Source organism: Neolamprologus multifasciatus, chromosome 20 (assembly GCF_963576455.1).
Source record: "Neolamprologus multifasciatus chromosome 20, fNeoMul1.2, whole genome shotgun sequence".
NCBI classification, from domain to species: Eukaryota; Metazoa; Chordata; class Actinopteri; order Cichliformes; family Cichlidae; genus Neolamprologus; species Neolamprologus multifasciatus.
This window is the reverse complement of record NC_140458.1, coordinates 14,558,210-14,566,225: the sequence shown is the minus strand read 5'-3', so window position 1 is coordinate 14,566,225 and position 8,016 is coordinate 14,558,210.

Below are 8,016 nucleotides of genomic sequence, written 5' to 3'. Positions count from 1 at the left end.
GATATACATTAATGTGATCATTTTAAAGGATGTGTGGACAAATGAGTGAATCCTTTCCAGATCATCAGGGAAGATCTGTGGAACAAAACCTAAATCGCAAGACCGCTAATGTGTAACTCTTTAGTTCTACATTTATAAAATATGCTTATGCAAACAGTCCATGGATTCAAAACTGGGATGAGGGCATACAATTGGTAATGAAATAATCACAAAAACAGATAGAAAACTCAGTGCAGCTTATTCTTTATTTGTTTTGCATCATTACAAAATATCATTTCAGCTATAACAACAGGCAAACAATATTTTCAGACTATACAGATTAAGCAGCTAAAGGTGCTATATAGCTGCTAATAGAATGAGATGAGTTCTTTTTGCTGGAAATCTTTCCGAGTGAATTAAAGAAAAAAAAAGATTTTTATTAGGTGGCACAAGCTCCAAACCTGAGGCTTCAAGTTACATGACAGCAGTAAATACTGAACTAAAAGTGTTGGAAAATGACAAAACACGACCTTTGGCTCTTTGTGGTAATGTTGGACCATTCATTTATTCATATCTAATGAAGCTTTTATTTATTAATATGTTTTGAAGACCTTCAGATGATCGTTAGAAGCATACCCATCTGAGCTAAATTTGATCGAAGTATCAACCAAAAACATCCAGTGGAGACAAGGACTATCACAGGCACTATTCTTCTGTAGTGCTGGTTGTAAATCAATGGCCTGTTTAACAGCAGAGTGAAATCCGAGCTGGTCTAAAAGAAGCAGTCAATTATTTTGTGGGACTTTATCTTATTTAGTATTCATTGCTATGCCCCCTGAGTGATAAACAGCTTCCGCGATGCGTTATCTGAGGGAGGCCTGTAGATGGCATTGAATTGCCTATATTTCTATATGCTGACTCCGTGCGAATAAACCCTGTCGCTATGGTCAGTTTGTATCCCTTCGAGGCTCTTCAGCCTGTGCTGTGGGCCCGAGGATTCAGCCACACTGTGAGGTGTGTCGGAGTGGAACTGCTGTTCTACTTTTCCTCTAGAAATAATTCATCAGACGCCAACCTCGGCTTAAGCTAGTAAAGTCCACAACACCTCGTTGGTGGCCTCTGTTACATTTGGTAAAATACCTTTAAAAAATTGCCACACAAGGACAGCACAGAATCCCACCGATATGGATTTAGCATTCATGAGCTCACAGCTGTTTCCGCTGTCAGACACATACAGTTTGGCGATTTCTTGGCGAGCTTCGGAGCTGGTGCACCAAAACAATTTGCTGTTTAACGGTCTCGCTTAATTTTAAAAGCACAACAAATATAAAAACATTTTATTTTAGTTTTTATTTAATTGGTCCCAAATCTTCCGCTTGGGTTTAGAAATGTCATGTGTTTGTTTGTTTGTGTGTGTTTTTGTTTTAGGATTGGCGCACTTAAAAATGAAAGCCTTTCACTGAGTACTAAATTTAAAAGAAGAAGAAGGCTGAAGAAGACCATATTTTAAAATAATTCCCGAGAGTGTTTTATAAAACCAAGAGGTGGACTTCTGACTTGGCAACTACGTTGTGCGTATCCAGATTTCAGATACACTTTGCATTTAAAGGATATCCCGGACTAATCAGGCATTTCAAAGCAATGTGTTTCTTACCAATGACTTGAAATAAACGCTAGATTGGACTACCCCAATTCTATACCAAAATGGCCTATTAAAGTACGCATTGCGTCCATACAGTCAAAGCAACACACACACACACACATCCGAGCTTCCGCGTGCGCACGCACACAGGCGCCGTTGAATGACAGTACAGCAGTCAGCTTTATCCTGCTGCTATGGTCGGCAGTCAGGGCCTGTCCCCCCTCCCCTCCTAGCATTCGGGGTCAAAGGAGCGCACTTTAAGATGACAACCTGATGAAATAACGAAGGAATAAAATGTGAAGCATGATGCTGTGTAGATTCCTCTCTTGGCATTCACCGCGTGCCTTAATTGTATGGACATTAAATCAAGGTCCGCTGTGAACACGCAGAGTGACAACCCTTTAAGAAGTCGCCTTCTCACCCCGCCGACAGGTGCAGAATGAAGACGAGCAAGCAGCTTCTAAGAAAGCCTGACCTCCACTCGCTCAAACCCCCAGCATCTTCTGCCAAGGAGGATGCAAGACTGCTTGACTGCGATTTAAGTACTGCTCCCGTTTCCATGCGCGCGCTCGGGTGTACACGCACACACACACACACACACACACACACACACACTTACGCACACACAGGTACGCATCTTTCTCTTACACACACAAACATACAGACAAAAGTAAAGCCGATTTGCAACACAATCACGCGCGCACAAGCATTTCGGACACTCAGATCTAAAAGCCGATTTGTAGCCTACACCAGCAATAATGCGCACCGCCACATTCTTTCCCCCGCGCCTCTTTAGATTGCACGCAAAGAAATATTGATATCACTGCGCCACAACTCGGAGCCCCCCTCCCTCCTCCCCCTCTCCCCATCATATCAGAATACGATCCATAAAGATGAGAAACAAACCTTAGCGTGGCGTTTTTGCAAACACTTGCGCTCTCTAATTCGGCGGGTTGCGACTTTACGCATCTCTTGGCACGATACTTCGCGCAGATTGACACCTCAAAGCTACACAGCCTCTCGCTTTGTCCTTCCTCATAAAAAAAGAAAAAGAAAACCCACTCATTTTACATTAGCCTGACCAAAAACACAAAGAGGTAAATGTAAAAGAAAGCAACCACGATGGCAGTGCGTCACAAGGCTATTTGAAGTCATACATCCCAGTGCGAAGAGTACTGTATGTTCCATTTCATTTTGGCTTGAGTGCAGTTCCTCGACTTGTCCACGATCAACGCCCTCGGACAAAACGCGCGATGTCTCCTCTGCTGCTGACAAACTACAGAAGGCTAGTTTTACAATAGGCTACTGAATATCTTGAGACCCCAGGTCGCTTCTTCTACAGCACTCTAGCATATCCCTAAAGCTCGTTGAGTCGGCAGGCTGCTTTTCTCGTGCTTGAGGTGAGGGGAAAATGGCTTCTTCATCTTCAGAAATGTCCTCATCTACCAAGAGTCAGTCGGTTCCTTTCGTTTCGTGTCTTTTTAATCTGACCCATTTCAGGCACAATCCAGCCCTGGATGCATGCCCCCTCTCTCGCTCCCCCTTTCTCTCTCTCTCTCTCTCTCTTTCGGACTGTGTGATCCACTGTCTCCCGGATTAGAGCGCCCCTCTCTTCCCATCCTAGACAATCGCGAGTCTCTGCTGATTGGGCTTCAGCGCAAGAGGATTACATGGGCGCACAATGACGTCATGGCCCTGGGCCCAAACCACCACCCGCCCCCCTTCTCTCCTCACCTCCCCCCATTAAAACCAAATCCACATCAGCCCCAAATGTCCTTGAAACCACCTACCTGACTTTCTGCAACGCGTCATGCATGCATGCATCGGTGCATTTTACTGTGTATGCTTAATAGAGTAGCTGTAGTCCATAGCCAGAATTTACTAACAAATCCAAGTTAGCCTGGTTACCGAAGAAGCCAAATATACGTGGGATGTCCAGCGTCGCTTGTGTGCACCTGAACCCCTTGAAGGTTTTCCTTCCAGATGCAGGCGCAGCGGCCAATTCCTGCTTCATGTGATGTTTCAGGCTTGTGGTAAAAATAAATAAATAAATAATTAAATTTGAGCATGCTCAAACGTGACCAGCACTTTGTTGTCATTATGAGTTCAGCATAATTTCCTAAAGCAACAAAATGAAGTTTTCACTTGTTTCAGGGACCCAAAACACAGCTCGTTGGCGTCTAATCTTAAATTATGACTAGATTAGGAGATGTTAACGAGATGTTAACCGTGGCAAACGGTGAAGGGGTTTCTGCTTTGCAAACTAACCACTGGTTTTGCAGTTAGCATGTTGCAAATGTAACAGGCACACAGCATGTAAAGCGTTCTGTGTTAAACGTTTTATCCAGAAAATCGGTGCTTGCCAGTTTGCAAAACTGTGATTGTAGTCACGGTTATTGCCTCTAAGGTCTGCGGTCTGTGATCCTGGATGGTCAGGGCCATCATCACATGCTGCCGCAGTGTATAATGTTCCACGACATCATGCACACTCTGTAAATGGTGTACAAGACACTAGGAAGTGGTTATTCTTTTATTCTTTAGCCTGACTGATAGCATTGTAGCAGTCTCGTTAAACATTTTTTATGTTTTAGTTTTAGAGGCGTTGACTTGTTAGGTTGTCTGCCTTTTAGGTGTATATTTGTGAGTGCCCCTAAAGGTAGGTTTGATTATTTATTTATTTTTGGTTTGCTTGTTTTGGAGCAGATATTTTTGCCTGTTGCTTCCTCCTTCACTTTCTATCTTGCAGTTCCTATTTGTAAAATACTTTTAAATATTCTTAATATCACTCGGGCCAAATTAAATGTTCCCTGCTTTTTTGTATTCCATTGGACCTATTTGATTATTTTAGATGCCGTTTCCATACCAGCATCGAACAGTGTTATTAAACCTATATGATTGTTTTCATCGCAATTTTGCGTAAACACACAAGTCCCCCAAATAGTGCCGCATACTAACACGTATGCATATTATACATTTAAACGCCATTCCCACGAAATCCTTCAGTATTTTGATTTTTGTCCCGGAAGAAAATGTCATTGGATTTTCAAATATTTCTTCCCTCTTCCGTAGCGTGGTTCTACCTCCCACTGTTGGCTGAACAAAGACAGGGAGAGGAAGAACCGTCAGCCTTGTTTAGGAAGAATCCGCTGCGTTTCTCTCGATAACTGAGCCCATAGAATCGCAAATGTGGTCTTTTTCGAGCACATGTAATTATTAACTATTTTACCAGGCGCTTTCTATTGACTCATCCCAGCCCCCGCTGCAATCTGCATCGCTAAACAAGCTTCCAGCATTTACTTTAATTCAAGTCAATTCCCTAAGTCACCTAATTTGTTAGGCCTATAAGCCTGCTGGTTCCTGGTGCCAAAATGCAATAACCCATATAGCACAGCGGCCACCTGCTACAGGAGATGCGTCCTCTATCCAAATATAGCCTATACTGATAAATCCACGTCGGCTTGGACTCGAAATCCTTTGTTCAGTGTCTTACTCTCGTCGTTCCTGGCATCCTCCAGCTATGCACCACAGTGTGGCTCCATCATATCTTCTGTCCACTTTGTGCAGCGCAGGTTTTCTTCACGGTTTAAAAAACACCCTAACAAAATAAATAAATAAAAGAAATAAAAATACATACAAGAGCGGGAATTACGCCTAAACGTGAACGAAATGCCCTCCGTGTCTCTCCACATGCACGAAGAAGCAAAGACAGCTAGATTGTGAATTGAATTGCAGTTGCTTTTTCCCTCCTCGTCTCTCCCTCTGCCGAGCTAAGCGGCCTCCACATCTTAAGCTGAATGAAGGGGGAGTTGTCCCTGTGCATTACAATGACATTCAGGCCCCATTCATTCAGCCACTGTCTAACGGTCTTTGGACAGCAAATGCACCCCCATCGGGGGGTCGCAGCCCCCTCATTACACCCCCAATCCCAACATGCAGCCCCCCACAATAGCCCCAACAAAAGAGAGAGGAGAGTCGGCCCCAGTTGTGCGAGCTGCGGCCCCTGGACTTTTGAGGTATGCTGGGAAAATATTCCTGTGCATGTGAATTACATTAAGAAACGTGCCGCGGTGGAGTTTAACGTGAACACGCCATTAAAACGTTTAAAAAATAAACGGTTTGTATGCTGCGTGCTGTTTATAATTTCTTAATGCCTATTTTTAACATATTGACCTTTTCTGCAGCAGGTGCAGCAAGCTTTCCTATAAACGTTCAAAGCAGTTATGAGGTAAAACACAAAACGCTCTCTTATTTAACTGCCTATTAACGCTATTAAACATGTGAATGGCAAAGTTGGCGCAAACAGGTAAAAAAAATGCTGTGAGAATGCGCAAAGAGAGGTGAACTATAGATCAGTTTCAAACACAGTTTTGCATATTCATGCACATGCTGCGTGAAGTTTAGTTTTCTCTCTCTCTCTGCGCGAAATTGCAAATCAGAATTCAAATCAATTAAAATTGAATGCATTTGCAAACATTGCGGAAAAATGTAATTTTAAAATGAAACATGTTTTTATGCTAATAGCAACATTTACAAATTAGCAGCTTTTGTGCTGTAAAATTTTTTTAATTTAAAAACAAACAAACAAACAAACAAAAAAAAAACATCTGGAAGTTCTGCAGTAATGACCAGTGCAAGCAAACAAACATCCACAGTCATCATAAAATCTGACACAGCAGCAGCAGCGGCAACAGCAGCAGCAGCAACAACCACAACAACAACAACAACAACAACAATAAGAATAATGATAATAATAAAAAAAATAATAATAATAAGCGAAAACAGTTCGATTGTGGAGAAATAGTGCCGATGAAGACAACTTTCCCAGGGAAATCATACCGATTTCCGAAATGCTGTTGAAGGCCCGAATAGGCACAGCTGGGCATCTGCTTATGGGCCTATTCATCAAGAGGAGGGAGAGGTCAGCACTGCTGCTCCGTGGGCAGCTCTGCACTATAAGCACGTTATGCAGATGCACAGCTTATAGTTTATAACTTTAACAAAGGAAAAAGGTGTTTTCAAAAAATTACCTCCACCAGGCGACAAGAAAAACCCCGTAATGACACTTATATAATTTTGCGTCTTGTATTAGTTGTGTTTTTAGTTGCATTTTCATTTCTTCCTAACTTGTTTATAATATTCATATTTTTTTTAGCATTTGCATTTTAATTCTTTTCTTGTTTTATATAGTTTTTAATCACGAGCAAAAACATTCCACTTCAGCTAAAGACGCCGGGGTTTTCCCAAAAGAAAAAAAAGAAAAAAAAGAAATGAAAAGAAAAGGATAAAACACACAAAAAAGTGTTTCAAATAGATCTTTAAATGCTGGAAATTTCCTTTAAAACGCTGCATGAGGTTGATCAAAGAGGGGGAAAACAAAGGAAAAAACAAAAAACAAAAAAACAAGTGTCCGGTGCATTTTCCTCTAAACCTCCCACACTTTTATACTGGCACTGCTACTTGTTTTGAGAGGCATATAAAAAGGTGTAATTTTGCAAACATTTCTTAAGTGCACAGAGCCAGAAGGACCCTCTAGTATTGTCCAGGGAGAGAAAGAGAAACACGTTGACAAAGGAATCCATTGTTCCTGGTGAACAATTCAAGGGTCCTAGTAAGCTGTCCTCTACGATCAGGCAGCCGGCCGCTGATTTGAATGCAAGGGGCCCCTCCAAGGAGAAATGGTAATATATGGCAAGATACTCCAAACAGTATCCTATATTAAACCGTGCTATTACCAAGTTCTGTACAAATTCAAGCACAAACACAGTTGACAGAAAGATAAGGTGGAAGCTGGAAGTTTGAAGAACACTTTACTGTACTTTGGATGCAATGGGCTGCACCTGCGCTCAGGGTAAACCTCACCCCCCCCCCTCCCCCCTTTCAAACCTCAGTTATGATGCTGTGGTTCACATGGTTACAGGTAAGCTTCCATTAATGCTGAATTGTTTCCTGACAAGTTATGTTATTTTTAACTTGACCATATAACTCTCTAGTGCTCTAGACAATTAAATTTAAACCATAATTGCCTTCGTCTGTTACTGTAATTGTCTTAAGGGTCATATAATAATATAAAATACCATGTGATATGTGAAGATATATAATAATATGATGTTAGCTAATAGGAATAAAGACCTACCCTCGCACTATAAACAGACATTTTTCGGATCAATTAAATTGAAATTAGTTATTTCTTGCCGACTTTTTTGTTTGATTGGATATTTAATTTTTTGCAGTGTTTTGGAATCTCTTTGCAACCTGCTGTATTTAAGTATTAAAAATATTATATATATATATATATATATATATATATATATATATATATATATATATATATATATATATATATATATAATTATGTGCACTCACACAGTTTTAGATAACTTGCAAATTAAATTAGA